This window comes from Alligator mississippiensis, chromosome 3 (assembly GCF_030867095.1).
Source record: "Alligator mississippiensis isolate rAllMis1 chromosome 3, rAllMis1, whole genome shotgun sequence".
NCBI classification, from domain to species: domain Eukaryota; kingdom Metazoa; phylum Chordata; order Crocodylia; family Alligatoridae; genus Alligator; species Alligator mississippiensis.
Window position 1 is genome coordinate 284,071,409 of NC_081826.1, and position 20,950 is coordinate 284,092,358.

Here is a 20,950-nt window from a genome sequence, read left to right on the forward strand (position 1 = left end):
AAACTTGAAAGTATTATTATAAGTAACTGCTCTATAAATATGAAACAATCTTTAACATTACCTCTAGGAGATCAGTAGGTATTATTATATCCCTCACCCTGAGGCAGAGACTAGATCACAACAATCAAAACCTTCTCTCCTTAAAAAAATGAAATTTGAAATAGCTTTTCTAAATACAACAGATATATGATAAGACCAAGATTCAACTATTTTTTCTGTATATGTAGGTTTTATTTTTGGGAGTATGTATGTAGTGGATGGGTATTGGTGATGGTTATGCAAAATGTGGGGAAGTACTGTTAATTTGCATTCATTTGAATTTATACAAACCAGACAGCAAACCACTGATGACAGGTACTAAATGTAAATTGGTGTCTATGTTGGAGGAAAAGATTGAAGAGTTGGAAGCACAGGTATCCACACTGCATGTTATCAAAGAAAACAGACACTTCTTGGATAAGAGTCATATGAGGCTGGCACTGGAGATGCTAATAGAAGATAAGTGGCAACATGTGACGACAAGGAGATGGATACCCAAAATTCAAGAGGAACAGGTAGAAGTCGACAAGTGCTTCTAAGCACTCTGCAGTGGAACAGCTGGTGAAAGGGGGCAGAGATGAGGACACCAGCAGGCAAGATCCAGAGGACTCAGCAGTCTAGAGAGCAGTAAGTGAAGGGCTCCAGGGATGGAGGCTGTAAGACCACTGAACACAGAAAGAAGAGAACAGTGGTAGTAATTGTAGACTCCCTTCGGAGGGGTACAAAGGCACCAATTTGTTGTCCATAATTAGGATCCTGGGAGGTGTCATGTCTGCCTGAGGTTCATATTCAAGATGTTACCAAAAGACTGCCGAAGCTCATCCATCCACCAGACCATTACCCTTTCCTGCTAGTCCATGTAGGTATCAAAAATACTGCTAAGCATGACATTGAGCAGATCAGAGGAGACTACAAGGCTCTGGCAGGAGGATTAAGGAGTTTTGAGAACAAGTGGGGTTCTTATCAATCCTCCCGGTGGAAAGCAAGGGACCAGGTGGGGACTAATGCATCATGGAAGAAAACATGTGGCTGAGAGAGTGGTGTTGATGTGGAGGCTTTGGATTTCTTCACTAGGTGGATGTTCTGAGGAGGAGGGCTGCTATCCCTGGGAAGCCAGAATGAGGGGGAGAGGAGTTCAGGAGAGCTGGCTGTACTTTAAAGAAGCCTTACTGAGAGTGCAGGAACAAACCATCCCAAAGTATAGAAAGACTAGCAAGTATGGCCGAAGACCAGCTGGGCTTAGCAGGAAACTCTTCAATAAACTAAATCACAAAAAGAAAGCTTGTAAGAAGTGGAAACTTAGATAAATAACTAGGAAGAATAAGAGCATTGCTTGGGCATGCAAAGATGAAGTCAGGAAGGCCAAAGCGCAATTGGAGTTGCAGCTAGTAAGGGATGTGAAGGGTAACAAGGAGGGTTTCTACAAGTATTCTGGTAGCAAAAGGAGGATCAGGAGCAGTGTGGGTCCCTTACTGAATGGGGAGGCAAGCTTGTGACAGGATACAGAAAAGGCTGAAGTGCTCAGTGTCTTTTTCACATCGGTTGTCACAGGCAAGGTCAGCTCCCAGACTACTGAACCAGGCAGGACAGTCTGGGGAGGAGGTGAGTAGCCCTCAGAGGTGAAAGAACAGGTTGGGGACTACTTAGAAAAGCTGCATGTGTACATGTACACAGGGCGATGTGGAATGCCATGGGGACCAGATGTACAAGTCCATGGGGCCAGCACCTGAGAGTGCCGAGGGAGTTGGCTGATGTGGCTGCAGAGTCATTGGCCATCATCTTCGAAAACTCACTGGCAATCTGGAAAGGTGCTGGATAATTGGAAAAGGGCAAACATAGTGCCCATATTTACGAAAGGGAAGGAGGATCCAGGGAACTACAGACAAGTCAGCCTCACTTCAGTCCCTGGAAAAATCATGGAGCAGATCCTCAAGGAATCCATTTCTAAGCATTTGGCAGAGAAAAAGGTGATTAGGAACAGTCTGCATGGATTCACCAGGGGCAAGTCAGGCCAACCTGTTTGCCTATGATGAGATGACTGGCTCTGTAGATGCAGGGAGACTGGTGGATGGGGTGTACGTAGCACAGCATTTTGCAGGCAAGCTATGGAAGTACGGGCTGAATGAATGGACTATAAGGTAGATAGAAAACTGGTTGGCGCATCAAGCTCCAAGAACAGTAATCAATGGCTCGATGTCTAGTTGGCAGCCAGTATTATCAAGTGGAGTGGCCTAGGGGTTGGTCCGGGGACTGGTTGTGTTCAATGTCTTCATCAACAACAAGCAAGATGGCATAGAGCACACCCTTAACAAGTCTGCAGATGACACTAAGCTGGGGGAGAAGGGGAGAGTAGTAGGTATGCTGGAGGGTAGACTAGGACAAATTGGAGGATTGGGCCAAAAGGACTTTCATGAGGTTCAACAAGGACAAGTGCAAAGTCCTGCACTTACGATGGAACAATCCCATGCACAGGTACAGGCTGGGGGCTGACTGGCTGGGCAGCATCCCTGCAGAAAAGGACCTGGGGGTTATGGTGGATAATAAACTGAATATGAGCCAGCAGTGTGTCATTGTTGCCAAGATGGCCAATGGCATCCTAGGCTGCATTGGTAGGTTTGTTGCCAGTAGGTCAAGGGAAGTGATTCTTCCCCTCTATTTAGCGTTGGTGAGGTCGCATCTGGAGTACTCTGTTCAGTTTTGGGCCCCCCACTACAGAAAGGATGTGGACAAATTGGAGAGAGTCCAGCAGAGGGCAACAAAAATGGTGAGGGGGCTGGAGGACATGACTTATGAGGGAAGACTGAGGGAACTGGGCTTATGTGGTCTAGAAAAGAGGAGACTTAGAGGGGACTTAATAGCAGCCTTCAACTACCTGAAGTGGGGTTCAAAAGAGGATGGAGCTGAACTGTTCTCAGTGGTGGCAGATGACAGAACAAGGAGCAATGGTCTCAAGTTGCAGCAAGGGAAGTTTAGGTTAGATATTAGGAAGACATTTCTCACTGGGAGGGTAGTAAAACACTGGAACAGGTTGCCCGGAGAAGTGGTAACCTGCTCCATCCTTGAAGGTTTGCAAGACCTGGCTAGGCAAAGCTTTGGCTGGGATGATCAAGTTGGGGATGGTCCTGCTTTAAGCAAGGGGTTGGACTAGATGACCTCCTGAGGTCCCTTCCAACCCTAGCTTTCTATGAGTCTATCAAGAAATGGGATCCATCTAACCAGAACTAACCAGATCTTTGGGCATCATTTAACTAAGTGTAAGGAGGGATTTAAACTATGTCCCACAGGAGACTGAGAACAAAACCCTCCAATAACAGAATGAGCAATCCAAAGGGGAAAAGGTCAGAAGCTACTACTTATGTGAGAAAGGGCCAGAGAGCCACAGGACAACAATAAATGATGCAAAAGGGAAACAAGTAGGTTGGAATACAAAATACATCTGATAAATGTATACAAATATAAAAAATGGGGAACAAATAAGATGAGCTGAGGAAGTCACAACCTGTGAAAGGAACTGTGATCTGACTGGTATCAGAGACCTGGTGGGACAGCTCTTATGACTGGAACACCAACATTGTGTCCAGCATGCACGTGTCAGCATACTCCATCAGCCTCCATGTCTCATGTATCAATGTCCCCATGCTTCAAAATGGCAGTAGGGGCACTTTAACTGAAGCCCACTGAAGCATCCCCACCACCATTTTAAAGTGTGAGGACACAGATGTACAAGACGCTGCAGGCACTTTAACTACAACAGCTCCGAGAGGCAAAAGACCCCTTAGTACATATCAATCTGACCATCAGGTACAATTCTTCCCTGATCTCAGATTTGGCAATCAGTATGACCCTGAGTTCAGGAGCGAAACCCTCTAGCCAGGAACCTCTAGGTTTAAGACTCAGAAGGAGCACTGGCTCACCCATCAAATCCCCAGCGCTTCCCAATGCCAACCCTTCGAAGGACAGTGGTGGGGAGGGGGGCGGGAGGAGGAACCCTGAGACATGTAGCACTGGTAGAGGAAAGAATTGCTTTCCAACTCCATACGGCAATCAGGAAAGCCAAGAAGCTTGAGAAAAACCCATAGTAAAGCATAAGTACAGCTAGTCCTTGGTCCCCGTGACCAATGTTTGTTTGGTGTTCAATTTCTTCTTGAAATTTCTTCTTGTGGTTGTGTCAGTGTTGATTGTGTAGTCTTACAAATAGGTTAGACCAGTGGTTCTTAAACTTTTTTGAATCAAGACATGCGCCTCATTAGACTCAAGGTACCCCTTCATAACTTTTGTGAATTGAGCTTCACCTCATTTCAAAAAAATTATTACAGTGCTTATCTCTTTATAAAGTGGCTAGACAGTAGGGTTGGGGACTGGCCAGCCAGGGAGAACCTGAGCCTACCCTTAATCTGCTCATCTCCTGAGACATGGAGCCTGGGGCTGCCTTTATTTGCTTATCTCTGCAGATCTCCTGCGGCATCCCTCAGTGGATCTGGCTGATCCCTGGTCAAGAATCACTGGGTTAGACAGCAGATTAGTATCGGATGGTTTGGATAGGGATGATCCTGCCCCTGGCTGGGGACGGGACTAGATCACCTCTGAAGGTCCTTTCCAGCCCTACTTTTCTATGATTCTATGGTCTTAGCCCGGTTGTGGGTGTTTGTTTTTCCAGTTGCTTATTAGACATTCTGAAGTTGGGGAAGCAGAAATAGTAGCCATTCTACAGGAAGAGATCTTGACAAAGGTAAGAAACTACCATGAAAATGTCTGGAGTGTCTGTATACTGGCATTTAATAGAAACTCTAAAGATCATTTATAAAGCAGACAGATTTATTTAAAGGAACAAAAATTCTACCTAGAAATCTGCATGTATTGCAATTGAATTAAGATAGAATTTTAGAGCTGGGTAGATACAGGCAGACTTGAACCACAAACATTTTATCTAAAATACTCTTACATACAATATACACCTGTAAGTCTCAAACATGGATTTGAATTGATGTAATGTTTAAGGTTTGCCTTAGTAAGAAAGGACTGCTATACGAGATTACTCGTAAAGGTAAATTTATTTCCTGCTGATAGGCAATTAAGTAAATTATGACAATTTCATGAACCTGTTGACACAATTTGAGAAACCTATATCAATAATTCAGTTATCAATTACTTTTTTCCTTTTCTCTTATGCCAGAGATATACTGAACTATATGAAGTTGTAATATCCAAATAATAATGTCCTTGTTGAAAAGCCAGCCTTTTTTATATATGTATTTATATAATATAATTATATTATTTACACACATATAATGTAGGAATGGCAGCCCCAAACTGAAATCTATATCTACACAGGACAGGACGTGCACCATCTTCAGCACATCATTTGACTTAGGCTTCAATCTGATCTAGAGTAAAAATATCTAGTGATTAAGAGCTGTTCTCTCTTCAATGGTACTCAAATTTTGACCTTTCCCTTTTCCTTTCAGGTTATAAAAAACTTTATCATCGGTGACAGAGGCAAGAGTTTTTGTAGGTGATATTTTTATTGGACCAACTGCATGGTGGAATAGACTTTATAAAAAAAGCATTCAAATGCAGTGCACTCTTCTTCAGGTCATCTGAAAAGGTTGGTCCAATAACAGATATTACCCACAAAATTCCTCTCCTCTTGCATATTTCCTGTATCATCATGGCTACAATATCATTCCAACACTATCATCCATGAACATATTTTTGTGATGTGGGTACCTGTCTGCCAGTATATTTTAAGAAGGATGTTGGCCTGTCAAAAGATGGTAATTGTCTTTTGGTCCCATGGCCTCGGCCAAATTGACCCTAAAAATGAAAGGTTTGAATTCCATTAACAAAAATAACAATGCGTCCAATCTTTTCCTATTTTAAAATAGTCTCTGTGACAGTAATAGTTGCTCTGCAAGTAGTACCTATGCAAGATACAGCAGATGACCCATTCATTTGAACCAGATGGACAAGCAGCATGTCATACAGAATCCTAAAAAGAATGGTAGAGAACACTTAAATAATCCTGATATCATTACTTTATAGAAATGCAATCAAGTGAAATGATCCAATTCCTCCTGAAAAATATCTACCTATTACTTGTTTAAACAAATTAAAGTAGATTTCATATTTCATAGATTTCATAGACATTAGGGCTGGAAGGGACCTCAGAAGATCCTGACCCCCCAGGGGCAGGAAGTCAGCAGGGGTCATAGGATCCCAGCAAGATAAACATCCAAATGTCTCTTGAAGGCATTCAAAGTAGGTGCTTGAACCACCTCTGGCAGCAGTCTATTCCAGATCTTGGGGACTCAGACAGGAAAGAAGTTCTTCCTTATGTCCAGCCTGAAACAGTCATGGAGGAGTTTGTGACTGTTTGACCTTGTTATCCCTTGGGGCGCTCTGGTGAACAGACGTTCCCCCAGATCCTGGTGAGTACCCCTTACAAACTTACAGGCAGCCACCAGATCACTCCTGAGCCTGCGCTTTTCCAGGCTGAAGAGTCCCATAGCTCTCAGCCTCTAATCATAAGGTTTGTTTTCCTGACCTCTGATCATGCGTGTGGCTCTTCTCTGGACTCTCTCAAGCTTCTCCACATCCTTTTTGAACTGTGGAGCCCAAAACTGGACACAGTACTCCAGCTGTGGCCTCACCAAGGCCGAGTACAAGGGGAGAGTGACGTGGGATTTGCTTAAGAAGCGTCTATGGATGCAAGCCAGCGTTTTGCTTGCTTTACTAGCTGCAGCGTCACATTGATGGCTCATGTTCATCTTGTGGTCAATCATGATCCCCAAGTCCCTTGCGTCGGCAGCGGGACGCAACTATAAACATGCTGCAGGTTTTGCTTCCCAAGGTGAAGAACCTTGTAATTAGAAGATAGACTGATTACAAAGATTTTTTTTCCAGAAGAGCATTTGGAGTATTTAATTTTTCCTAATAATCAGTTACCAAGGAAGGAATCAAATAGCTGAAAAATTTTTGAAGCGAGGAAGAAAGGCTTTCATAAAAAATAAAGTTACCTTGAAAGAAAGGGATTCTACCAGATTCTATTGGATTTTACTATAATTAAAAATGGCTTATTTTAATTGGCCGTTTTAAAAAGAAACTGAATTTGATTGCACCTTTTTATATGCAACAACTGTTATGCACAAAACCAAATAAATGCAGTAGCTTTTTACATTATAATGGAAAACTCTTGCAATCTAAATGTAACTTATTATAACTCAAATTGTAAATTAAATTCTTGGCCAGTATATACTACATACAGTTACAGTTGGTAAGGATTTTTGTGGGTGATATTTTTGTAAAGGACCAACTGCATGGTTGCAATAGACTTAGGCACACTTTAATCTGGGAGAATTCCCCCCGTTTTGTTCTCTGAGTAGAAAAATATCCTGTGGCTTCTCTCAAGAGAACACAGTCCTCCAGGATGCACCCTGCACACCCCCTTAAGGGACACTGTGTTACTCACACGATTTTGCTGCTCTAGCAGGGACAGAAAATGTCCCCTTCACTATCCTCACACCATGCTTCAGGGAAACACAGGCTGACCATGGACAGTCTGCATCAGCCAATCAGGGCTGCCCTATGCTCTGCTGCCGTCGGTTGCCAGTCAGATAAGGGAGCCTGCAGAGCATGCTGAGATGCGTGCATAGGGTCCTCCCCCCCACTCCCTGGCTGCATAGTGCCAGCACTCCAAGCTCTCTACTCTTCAGGGCCTCGTCAGTTGGACGAGAAACTCTCTTGGACGTGATGTAACTCTGGTTGTTCCCAGGTTTTTATTTCTCCTGAAACAGTAATTTTGCTTTTGGAGAAAAAGCCTGAACATCTGTACACTCATGGTTTCTCTTGGAAAAACAGCAAGTCTCCCAGAAGAAAATGAGTATCTGTACAAACTGTCAAATGCAAAGTATTCTGTTTCTAACCTGAAAAAGGTCTGACCTTAAGAACACAGGTTTTTATTCAAAAACTTGTCTAATAAAAGATATCACCTACAAGATCCCTTGCCTCTCTTCAGACCAGAAGAATGAGTCACATTCAAAAGTTCAACTATGTTTATCCCAGCTATGCAACTGGTCCATTAACAGATATCGCCCACAAAAAAACCTCGTCTCTCATAATTCCTAGTCCACCACAGCTACATAACTCCAATGCTATAGCTAGTAGAAATCTTTATGACATTTTTCAGACTTGTTTTTAATGATTTTTCAGCCATTTGATGGAACTGGCTGAACAAAAAAAATTCCACTGATTTCTAAGCAGCTGTGAATGTGGTGATGTGCTTGGAAGACTTCAATCAGGTTAAGTGTCCTTCTGTATTTAAAATCCCCCATGACCTTCTGATGATATCATCTGAAGAACTCCTAGAGATGGCTTTCAATTTCAGTGACTAGGGCTGTCAGGAGATGTAACTCCTATGAGTAATATTATAAAAATGAAGTACTTTCTGAAGTGCAAGGTTATATTTCATTAGTTATTTCCCCTAAAGTTAATCCCACCATGAATATTATTCACAACCTACACTTGATTTACTTTGATTAAAAAGCTGCTCCTTCCAACTTCCAAGTTTTCAGCTGATGCCAGAAAACTTCACTTTGCTTCTCCCCACAGCAAGATCTCTGCAAGCAGCTTCCTCACATGAAGCAAAAAGAGTAATGTACAAGTGGGAAAATCCTTGACAACCTGATAAACTGGGGCAGAGAGCTCAGGGATGCTCTCACTTATCCAAGACATGTCACAACAGTGCTTGAGAAAGTGGAATAACAGAAAAAGAATTGGTGATGGTCCAGTGAAAAATTTATGCCTGGCACTGAGCTATACAGATGGCAGTCACTGCTAAATGTGGGTGAATTAGGAAGCATGTCAACAATAAACACCTCTACAGCACAGGCATTGGGTGAGCATAAGAGATGTTTTTCTTCTTTGAGTTAGTGGGCAGAAGCCCCCGAGAAAACTTATACAGAGATTTCCTCACTGGAATAAGCTTGACAGAAAATAATACAGCAGAATAGAAGACAAATTATGGACCATGGGGTATCATTCTCTCTGTATTCAGACAGCAAATGTAACATTTACTTCTAAAATGCCTTTAATTGTACCCATGTACTATACTAAGAGTGAGTATGAATGAAGTATTCATCAAGTAAACACTGATGAATATTTGAATATATTATATTTAACCTTGGTTAACATAGAGATGTTTTTCACCGCCCCTCTCTCCCCCAGAACATCCTGAAGACAGGAGGAAAACACGCGCTTGCGCAGGCACACCCCCCCCCCCCCCCAATCTATTATCTCCAGAAGCTGAATAGTAGACAGAAGAAAAAAGGTCACATTAAAATGATGATACATTAATTAATAGCTCAATTACAATGACAACCCCTTGAGATTATATATTATATGCACTTTAAAACCAAATGAATTTCTGATGATTTATGTTATTACAATGAATGCCAAATGAATTAATAATGTGTGCCAAGTGAATGAAACCCTTCCTCCGCCATGGAGGTCACAGAGCACAGGTGGCATGATGCCATGTTATATTCTTCTTCCTCCACTTCAATTGACTGTCTTAATTATGAAAGAATTCAAATGTAACGACACAGAGTTGTAGAAAGAGAAAGCAGTTATTTGCATTGGCTGTCACTGGATATAAAGATCTAAACATAAATTTATAGGAGTTTTTTCGGCGTTTTAATTCACATTTGGCATCACATTTTATCAAAGGAAGAGAAAACAGAAAGCTAAAGTGGCCAAATTCGGATGTCTGGTTAAACAAATGTGCCCCAGAAAATCCTGGGGTAAAGAACTAAGCAAAAAAAAAGTATTCCATCCTAATTTGGGGTCAGAATAAAACCCAATGACACATAACAGGATTCCCAGAACACCTCAAGGGAAGGGCATAGATGGAAGTATTTTTCACCCACTTGACTGCACAAGTGACCCAAATGAGGCATAATAACTTTACAGGGGAATATGAATGAAGTCTGTAAATAGTCCGATTGTTATGGAGTTCAACAATGCAGAGTTTTGGGGCAGGTAGTTAACATGGAGTGGGGCAGGAACGAGGTGGCGAAGATGACCTGCAAACCCTTAAAATGACATGTTTCCCTCGCTTTATGCAGGTTCTGTATGTGTGCATTCACTCGTATGCGAGGACTCTGTGCTATATGTGAGGTAAATTCATTCTTATGCGATCGGTGTGGTAGAAGCCCACAGTCAGCTGCTTTGTGCGGTGCATTGTGGGAGTAATGCACACCAAAATTTAGTCTCCTGTGTGGATCTGTGCTCCTTGCTAGTTATCTGCGACATGTGTTTCTGTAGTTGCCATCCCCATTATGGTAACATTCACCACCCCCCGGTGCTTGTGTGTACTGTCTGCTATTGATGAGTACCAAAAATGTCTTGTAGAAATGGCAGAAATGGGGCTGGGGGTCAGTACAGTTGAGGCCCTGGAACGTATCCCTATTTGTTACATTGTAACGTGGGTTCCCTTTATGCGAATTCAAGTTATGCACCTTTTTCCAGGAATGCATATACAGCATAAAGTAAGGGAAACCTGCAGTAGAGATACCACTACCATAGGAATGTAGCAGCAGCAAAGTGGATGTAGAGCCTAGGAAAACAATTTTTTCCTCCAAGAAACCCTTAAAGCAACAGCCAGAAATGAACTGTGTGGTTAAAAACATTAGCCAAAAGAGAATTTTCTGTATTTTTGCATCCCCATTGATATCTCTTAGTAACTAAATATTAGATTTGACAATAGCATATACACAAGATCTTTTAAAATGGAGTGCAAACAGAAAATAATACACTCAGCCCACTTTTGTGAAGTCACTGCACATTGATCTTTGCAGTGACAATCTCCTTATATATTTCTAGTCCCTATGAGTACAGTCCCAAGGCGCAGCATTTATTTGATTTAAACTGTCAACTGTTTGGGGCAGAGTCACTATAATTTTATAGTTTGTAAAGCACCATGTACATATATGCCTCTATAGATTAATATTACACAGTCTTTAGAGAAAAGTCTCTAAACAGGTACCCAAAACTACACCCTTCCCTGTGACTGCTTTGACCACTTGCCTACAGAATTATTAACAACTTCAATAGGATGAACTGAAAGTGCCCCAGCCCCGAAGAACCTATCATCTTATGGCTAAAGACTCTCACAGGAGGTTGGAGATGGGTTTGAATTGTCGAAGACAGAAGGAGGGACCTGAACCTTAATTATTCACATCCTGGATGACTGCTCTTTTCACATGGCTATTAGATAAATGGGAATAGGAAGGAAGAAGGGGTGATACACCACCACTACCATCTTCTCAGATCAATTTTTTAAAAGAAAAGTTTACCATCACCTCCCTTCTGTTTTTGAAAAAAAAGGTCTTAGGCACTTGACTTCAGGATGGGAATCTATACCTTGGTGGTACCTCTCTACAGCCCTGAATTTAATGATCTCTTAGTTCAATGTATGAGTGTTGTAAATTCCATTGCAAGACATTTAATTTTTCCCTTGGATTACACGACAAGCCTAAGTACTTAACTCAGCATTGTAGATTCCACTCTGGGAACCAGCCTTTGCCACATTAACATCCCCTTTTGTACCTAGTCCTGGCTGATTGAGGCATCTGATCACAATACTACACTAAATCAACAGCCCTTGCTCTGTTGCAGGCAAATTAATATTAACCTTTCTTTCACCTTTTTAATCGACACTGTAACTATAAGAGAGATAACCCAAAGCATGAGCCCAGCATATTTTAATTCAGGTCCTGATTCTGCACCGTCTAAAAATAATAAAAGCTATCACAGTTTCTAGCAGACTGTCATTAACACCACACTACAATAGACAATTAACTAGCGATTAAGTGTTAATAAAGTGTGAATGAGTACAAAGACAAATAACATATTTAATTTATCATTATTGCTATGCAATTATACATTACCTCTTTAATAATGCTCATTTAAATTAGTTACTATTGTGGAAGAGATAACGTATTGATTTTTATAGGTTTTTCTTGAGGCAGCTCTTAACACTAGATTTCTATGACTTGCTTATTTTTGTTTATTGAACAAACTGCCTACCATATACAGTATTCCAGAGAAACTAACAACTGACATGCTTTCCTAGAAAATTAATGTTTACCCTTCTTTTAGATGTGCATTAAAAGAGTAGCAAGTTTCTTCCTGATACACATACAGAGGCATGAGGCATATGTTTGCATTTACTTGAATTTGATTTCTTAAACAATGCATGTCCTATTACAGAAACAAAAAAAACCCAAACAAACAAAAATGAAACAAAAACAAAAACCACCCCCGGCATTCGGCTGGGGCGTAAGAACATAGAGAAACAGCTGCTTCCTTCACAAAAATACTCTAAATATTTCTCTGGTTGGCATTTATCTTGTTTAATTTGAGCTACAGAAAAAACGATGAACTAAACAAAAGTCATTCTGCTGCCCGTTTCTCAGTCTGGACATCTTTGTTTAAGCTTTGACTTGGCTTAAATGAACGAATTAATATTGACAAAAACATCAACTAAGCTAATGAGTTGTTAGTTAAGGCAATAAACATGTCACATTAGAGTCAGCGCAGTAAAGAGGTAATTAGCCCTGGAAAAGCTTCACTGATTGGCGCTGTTGAGATCCTTTGCTCTTAACCTTTGAGTCCATTATCTAGTGCAGGACAAGTAGCAGCTATGCTAATGCGAATTCGCCAATACACATCAGCCTTGCTACAGTAGCCAAAGACTGCATTAGCAGGTCTGTGCTGATGCTGAATTCTTGATATTTATAAAATGTCTATTAGCAAATCTACTTACTAATTAAGGATGATATAAAGCTATCAATATCGACACATTTGCCAAACAAACGCTCGTTAAATCTTATGTTTAAATACATTTCTGTGCTGACCTGGCTTGGCTGCATGGCTAAAATCACAGATGATACCCAATACTTTGGAACAGACTGAAGCCGTCTTCGCCTATATCTAGGAAAAGGTGACATTCACGGCCATAAACTGCCACTGAAGTGATTAGAGTTCTCTAGTCTTTTGCAAAAAATCTACAAGGCAAGACAGGAATAGCAGCGACCAACAGGTGTCAGCAATTATGAAAAAATGTTTAAAAATAAACATCATAAAAATAGCTTCTTTCAGTGAAAATACTCAAGCTACTACTCTACAGACAATAGTATTTCAGGCAGGAACTTGGCAGGAGTGTAGCTCAGGAAAAGATTTTAGTTTAAGACATTTCATTTTGTATAGATGTACATATAAGCAGTAGCATGTTAAGAGGAGACAAGTAATGCAGCGATTTGGAAGGAAGTACCAAAGCTTTTTGCATGGGGAAATTTTTCATTTTTTCTTTGAAATGGTCCATTTTTTTTTTCTTCTTCTTCTTAAGTTTCCCCCTGCCCCCACACCCTTCAAGGAAGCAAAATAAAAACAGAAATCAACAGGAAAACAGAGTTCTCAACTTAAAGTTAAAAAACATATTCTAATATATAGGATAGGGCAAATTTGTCACCAAAAAATTCCGTGCTTGATCATTTTGTACTATTTTGCAGCTCTAACACAACTATTTCTTTAAACTTACATTGGGAACACATTGGGAATAATGGGTAGGTAATGAGGAAAAACAAATCAAAGTCCAAAAAAAAGCCCCCCAAAAAGCCCAGCATGGTAGGCACTGACCTGAATAAAATTTGTTTACATTTAACCTTTAAAATATATCTCTGAGAATCAAACTATGATCGGAATATCAAATATATATTTGATATTCCGATTCTCATATATGTGTGTGTGTGTGTGCATGCGCGCACAAGTATTTCCAGTATATTATAACAATACTTTGCACTTCTACAGTGCCTTTCACTGCACGACAGGATCTTAGTGGTAAGTATTATTTGGGTGGTGTGAGTATTAATCTATTTTGCAAATGGGGAAGCAGATTAAATGACTTGCTCAAGGCTATGCAGAAAAATCAGTGGTGCAGATAAGAAGAGAACACTTATCTCTTGATTCTTGTCTTGTACTTTGCCATAAGACTGAGCCCTGACTAAGTAAAAGTGGCAGAGAGCAAGTGGATATTGTACCTTCCTTCCTCTCTCTCCCCCTCTTACTAGTAGTTGGGAAGGAGAGGGAGGGACAGAAAAACACTGCACTCTCCACTAAGTTCCTATGTGTTTTTGTAGTATTTCAAGGGGATGATTTGCAGCAGTTAGAACAAGTCACTCTCTCTCTCTCTGAATGAAATTAATTCCTGACCTACTGCACACCCAAGTGGATGGTGAGATGCTATGGTAATGACGGAAGTGTAAATTCTTAGACAGCCAGATGCAAGATGGATCCCACAAAGAAAAAGAAATGAGGCCAGCAGCCTTATGGTCCCAGCGCAATGAATTTACACTGCATGCATCAGTCTGTTCAACTATAAGGAGAAGATGATTTCTGTCTCACATGGGGATACTTGTTAGGCCTAAATTCATTAACACATGTCAAGTATTCAACTTTGGAGATCCTCTAATGAAATAATTATAAAAAAGAAAGAGTAAAATTTTTTGTAATTGTATTCAGATTTAACTTGTATCTTTTTTTCTGGAACTTTCGTCAATGTTTTAGTTGACGTTCCATGTCAGCAGTAATTTCTTCCTGACATTTAAATTGATTTTCCTCAACTCAGTTTCTGATGGTCTTAACTGTTCCCCTTTGACCTCCTGCTGAAGTATGTTATACACCATTCTCCCCAAAAGATGCAAAGGAAATAAAAGAGAGAGAGACAGAAAGAGAGCAAGCGAGAGAGAGAGAGAGAGAGCGTGAGCATGCACACGTGTGTGCAACCACCTCCACATTTTAAGATTAACATAAGCAATATGTACATTGTTTGGTCTTTTCTAAAACAGCATGTGTATGTTATTAAGAAGCCATGTTGTTCCTGATGGAGACTGATTTCTGTAAAGAACAAGATATATTTTAGAATTAAAATATGAGTTGCTTCTACATAAGAAGAGGAAAAAAAAAAGAAATATTTTCCAAATGAACCATAGTGGCTGTAACAGAACTGTATATGAAATGGCACCAAACCCAACAAATACGCTTATCTGCAGAGCTGCTGTATTCTTTGTAGGCTTTTATCATTAATGCTTTATCATTAAACTCATACATGTGCAGATGAAAAAAGACAGATAAAACGGATGATTTTTAAAAAGTCTAAATTATTTTGTAGACATTTTGTGCTGTGGGCCAGAGAATATATTTGTTTATATGGTATGTGCACTGACCATGTGTAAAAAGACTTGCACTGTTTTATTGCATCTCTGCTGGTAATTTTGTGCCATTGCTTCAGAATTAGTTCCTCTTAATATTTTTGATGAAGTAAATGTTGTCAGTCAGGACCCAATCTACACTTACCTGCCATATTGATGTGTAGAGAACAATAGGACATTTACTGTACATTAAATCAATAACTACTATCTAGCTCAGTCTGAGTAATTTCAAAAGGGAAAGGGAGCAATTAGCTGCCTCATGTCTTATGGGTTAGACAACAGTTGTAATATTTTTGGCTGCTGCTTTCCTTTCACTTAGGACTCAAATATAACCCCTCCTATCTCACTGAGGTGGCATAGAAACTCTAATGTATTTTTGAAACATTGTGTAGGTGAAGTGATATTATTTTGTCACTTTTTTTAATCTTAGAGTCAGTGGCAAAATGACCCCACAGAAAAATTACAATGTTATCTTCTATTCAGGACATAAACAGCAAAATAAAGCAGTTCTGGAATATTTGATTTTTTTTTAATTAATTAATTCATTTCTATTTTTAATGACTTAATTTTTTATTAATTTGATAAATGGCAAATTTAAATATTTTAAATTAATTGATTAATAGTTCATTGGAGATACTAATCTGTCTGTGAAGCAGTAGAATGTAAAATAACAGAAATATGCATGTTTTAAGGAGGTTATCCCAATTACAACATGGCTTAGGGCTCCTATTAAGTTTGTTTTTACAAATGTAAAAATATCAAAGATGCTGACTGAGAACAATGAAGATTTAATATCACGATAACAATATACTGAAGTGAAAGACATATGGATAGCATCCTACTGCACCATTTTTTCTCTTATATCCTATATATCCTTTGTTGGCTTCATGAGGAGGAACACAAGGCAGAATTTGTCTTTCAGGTTATAATGTCTCTGAAGCTTAAAACTTTAATGTTTTCTCAAAAACTGCTTTTTCCCTAGAAAGCAGAGAGTCTTTTATTATAGGGTAGTCAGCATTACAATTTTAGAAGCCCTACTATTTGAACACAGCCAACAAACACTGTATTCTTCAAATACAGTTTGAAGAATTACAAGACTATAAGTATTATTTGATGTCAACAAAATAGAAACTTTACCGATATTAATTACTCTTATACCAAACCTTACAGGTTAAACAAAGGTGTCTCATACTTCAAAAAGACTAATCCCAGAGATAACAAGTTGATAGTATTTTCTATGAGATAATAAATACATGCATTGCTTTGTAAATTACAAATGGTGAAGGGTCTTAATCAGTGGAGCAACATGGACTCCATTAAATTATATTAAAATCAGTTGTGTTACAAAAATCCATAAGAAAGAAAGCGAAAGGAGAAAAAAAAATGTTTATAACACTTGGCTTGCTAGTCTTTTCTGTCCAACTCTGGCCTAGCTAAACTGACCTAACAAAGCTATTTTTCTTCCTCTCAAAATCTGCAGTGGGGGAATCAAATGTGAAAGCAAGATCAATTCTGTTCCAAGACAGTAAATGAGCTTTAGATCTGGCTTGTTTCAATTTATGGAGAGAACCCAACTATGCCAGCTTAAGTGCATCCTCACTCTGACTATGAAACTGTATTACAGTGCTATGAAAACAGTAAATGATTTTTCCCCCCAAAATTTTGTTTACAATACAGTAAGGAAGAAAAAAGTCAATATCCTTTGCTCTCAATTGTACATTACATTTTAAACTTTCATATCCAACTGTTAAAATTAATGCTGTAACACTATTAAACTGCTCTAGTTTAATACAAATATCACAGTATTTAAAAACAACAATTTTTGCAATGATAACCATATTCTTAACTACTCTTCTTTACGTTAATGCAGCTTGATTAAATGGGTTGGACTCAGAAACCTTTTATATTACAATTATCTGTAACTTTTAAAGTTCTTTGGGCCAAATTAAAAACCCTCTCTCATATTAGTGGCAGTTGTTCACAAAAATAGTTCAATTAAAAAAATATAATACATGTTAAAAGTGCTTCATAATCTGACTCTTTCTAAAGCACAGATGTGTCCAACACCTAACTGTAGAAATAGGTAGAGAGAAATCACATTATTCCTGAACAACAAAAGTCGAGAGTAATTTAGCAATAAATAACACAGTAAGATGAAGCAATGAGCAGTTTTGAGAAGTGAGATCAAACCCTAACACACATGCAGGGTGTGGGAATATCAAACACTTCCTATACTCAATGCTGCCTGTTACTACACTTCTGGAGCTTCTGTTCATACATGTATGTTAGATGATATCCAAAGTGCTACTAGTTTTTGTGCTGTTTTCTTATGCTTAACTGGGTGAATTATGTTGCTGTAGTCCAATGTTTCAAAAAGCTGAGGCCAACAGTACTACTCATGATATGTAAAGTTAAACATGAGCAAGAAAGCTTTGGGTTTACCAGTATTTTTAAATGCCCAAGATGATAGGAACAACCAATTTCTGTGTAGTTTCACCATGTGCATTCATGTGCCCCCTCTTTCCCCCTGTGAAACTACAGAGAAACTGGTTGTTTCTAACATCTTGTGCAGTTAAAAATCGTGTGTGTGTGTGTGTGTGTGTGTGTAAAAAGAAAATAAGAACTGTCATTTTGTATCATGTCCAGTTCATGATCTTATCACTGATAAGTCAGCACCAACTGCTTTAAAGGAAGTTCAAAGAAATACTGTTAGTCAGTTATGGGCAAGAAACAACATTGTCCTGAGCTCTAACAGCTAAAGACTGTCTACACAAAGGATTTGAATTTTCAAATATGTTTTTAGATATTTAAAGAAAAAATAAAACTATTTATTTCCTTGTTATCCATATACATGTCTGATTCTGCTTTTCTTGCAGCAAAGAACTCCATAGGCTGCTGGGGTCATATGTGAGCTCTGGGGAACAAGATGGCAAAGAAAATTCAGCTAGGGCCAGCTCTTTCCCTTCTAAGCCACATCCCTGCAAGCATGGGGAAAAAGAACAGTGGCACAAATTCATGCTGCTGCTTTTTGCCCCGGCGCATGCCCTTGTATATGGGATTAGTGCAGGGAAAAATGCTCCAGGTGAGGATAGGGGACGCTGGAACCCCAGCAGCCTTACCTAGGGTCCTGGGGGCCTCGTGGGGCTCCAGCGGTGGCGATCTGGCTATGCAAAGCCTGGCCAGAAGCCTGAGTGTGGCTCTGGCTGGCCAGGCTCTGGTTTTGAGCAGTGCATGCTGCTGCCATGTGCGCCACCCAACTTTATTCTGATGCTTTCTTTTTTTTTTTTTTTTTTTTTTTTTTACACTGGAACTTTCTGGTGTCTAAAAAACTCAACACGCTGCAAATTAGCAGTGCAGTAAATACCTGCATGTGAGCCATGTGTGGTCTGCGGTGTTGCAAAACACACATGCACACTTGTCCGGATATGCCCCTGGGTCGTGTCCACACAAGCATGGATGTTTGGTTCCCCGGAAAATGCCCATGCCACACACGCTTTGGCACAAGGTAAGTTACCCTGGGTGGGGTAGGGGAGGCTAGGGCCAGCACTGGGCTGGTCCCAGCAGCCTTACCTGGGGTTCTGGGGGCCTCGTGGGGCTGCAGCAGCTATTCTGCCCTGTGGACCCTGGCCAGCAGCCGCAGCATGGCCCTGGGCTACCCAGCTCTGCTTCTGAGTGACATGCGCTGCTCATGTGTGTGCTGCTGTGCTTTTTTTTCCACCCCCCACTGTAGATGTTTTTGACCCCTGGATATCCAGGGGTCAAAAACACCCGCGGGGGGAAAAAAGAGCGGGGCAGTACACACATGGGCAGCACTCCCTTGCAGCATGGAGAACATCTGAATGTGCGGTATGTGGCCCCACAGACGTGTATAAATATTCATGCTTTGTTATTATTTTGGTATGCTGGTAACTTTTCCCTGAAGAACACAAGTAACAGAAAGGAGGTTTTTCAGAAGTTTCTCTCTCAAACCTGAATTGCATTTCATGGCAAAAAGAAAAAGCCATTTTTGACCTCTCAGTTTTCTTCCCACTGGGCTTCAAAGGCTCCCTGCAAAAGATGGAGGTGGTGCATCTCCTCAAACAGAGCAACTGAAGAATGTTATGTAATAGAGGTGGATACAAACAATGTCTAAAACCAAGACTACTACTAGCTCTTTCTAAAATGTTGTTAATTTTAGTATTTTTAGCATGCTCCCTCTTACTTGCCTCCTCCAAGATGCACAAGCTTTTAAGCAGTCCCCCATGTACCTAATCATTCTCATCATTCAACCTGGCACATAATAGAATCTAGCATTTCATTCTCTCCACTGGCTTTTAAAGACAGGGACCAGAGCTCAACGTAAGATTTCTGGTGGAGTAATGCTGATTTATATAAAAACATTCTACTTGTTTCTATATTTTTCTTCATTCAATTCTTTATGAAACTTGATACTGTTAAATGTATTGATCATCACTGCACATTAAGCAATGGCCTTCCTTAAAGCATTTAAATTCTTTAAAAACATTCCTTTCAAAACCTGCAAATTATTGACTGCCTAAGTTTGCACAACCACATTTCTTAAACATACAAATTGAGCAGGTAGTGACTCAACCCCCTAATCATTTGTTTGCCTTAGGCCCCTAGCACACATTACATTTATGCCATGATCAACACAATCACACCATAAATGGCAGGGTGCTACACAGGCAGACAAGGTTCCTTGGGTGAATTTGATATCTTTTATTAGACCAACCCAAATGGTTGGAGAATAGTTATTAAGCAAGCTTTCGGGTTCAAAAACCCTTCGTCAGGCTACACAGGGTGCTACACATGCATCCAATTTAAGAGGCAATTAAATGGTAAACCAGCCATAAGACTTCTCCACATATAATTTATGTTTTATGGCTGGTTTGTATAGTGCCTTAAATTGAATGTCTGGCAGGTCCACACACCAGAGCTGTCAGGCGTGGATGCCTAACAATCAGTTGAATGTTGGACTCAACCCTGGCATGGGGCAGCCCCAATCCCCAACTGGCCTTGGGATACCCAGGCTAGGGGATAAGGTATGTGGGGGGTGGGAGGGGGGGACACCAAAGGGCTTCCCCACCTCGCAATTTTAAACTCCGTACCTAGTAGCTCCAGACGAGCTTCTTCTGCTAGTGACTTCAAACTGCTCTGCCAGAGCTGCTGGGCCTGGGGTTTAAATCTCCTGGCAGGGGAAGCTCCCCAGAATTACAGTAAGGCTCTAACACCAATTTAATAGCTTCCATTTTCTGAAAGATGACATTATTTGTTGAACACAAGAACATGTAAATATAAATAGAAAGTGGGGTTTACTAGGGCTGTGAACTGAACCTTTTGGACAACTGGGAGTAAAAATTAAAATTGGTTTCAAGACATCAGCAGAACTGTGGCTTTGCTGGGATCTACAGATAAAATCAATGAACCTGAAAAGATGGAAAGAAAGTCTACATTTATTTGAAAATTTCTGATTGATAATCACAAAACGATGCTGAATTAGAAACCTCTTAAAGAAGAGAGTAAAAGATTGGCTTTTATGGTATACACTAATATGAGAAGGGAAATAACTAGGAAGAATTGGAGTCCTTGTATAATCATGGAATTATAATGCAGTTGGGATTGTGGAGATGTATGTGGTGGGATAG

The 20,950-nt window shown here is 40.1% G+C and overlaps 1 protein-coding gene across 3 annotated transcripts in view; it reads right to left on the minus strand.

Annotated features, from left to right (window-relative positions):
- The window catches only part of WDR7 (WD repeat domain 7), a 320,960-nt gene that overhangs the window by 100,626 nt on the left and 199,384 nt on the right, over positions 1–20,950 (minus strand). The window lies entirely within an intron of this gene.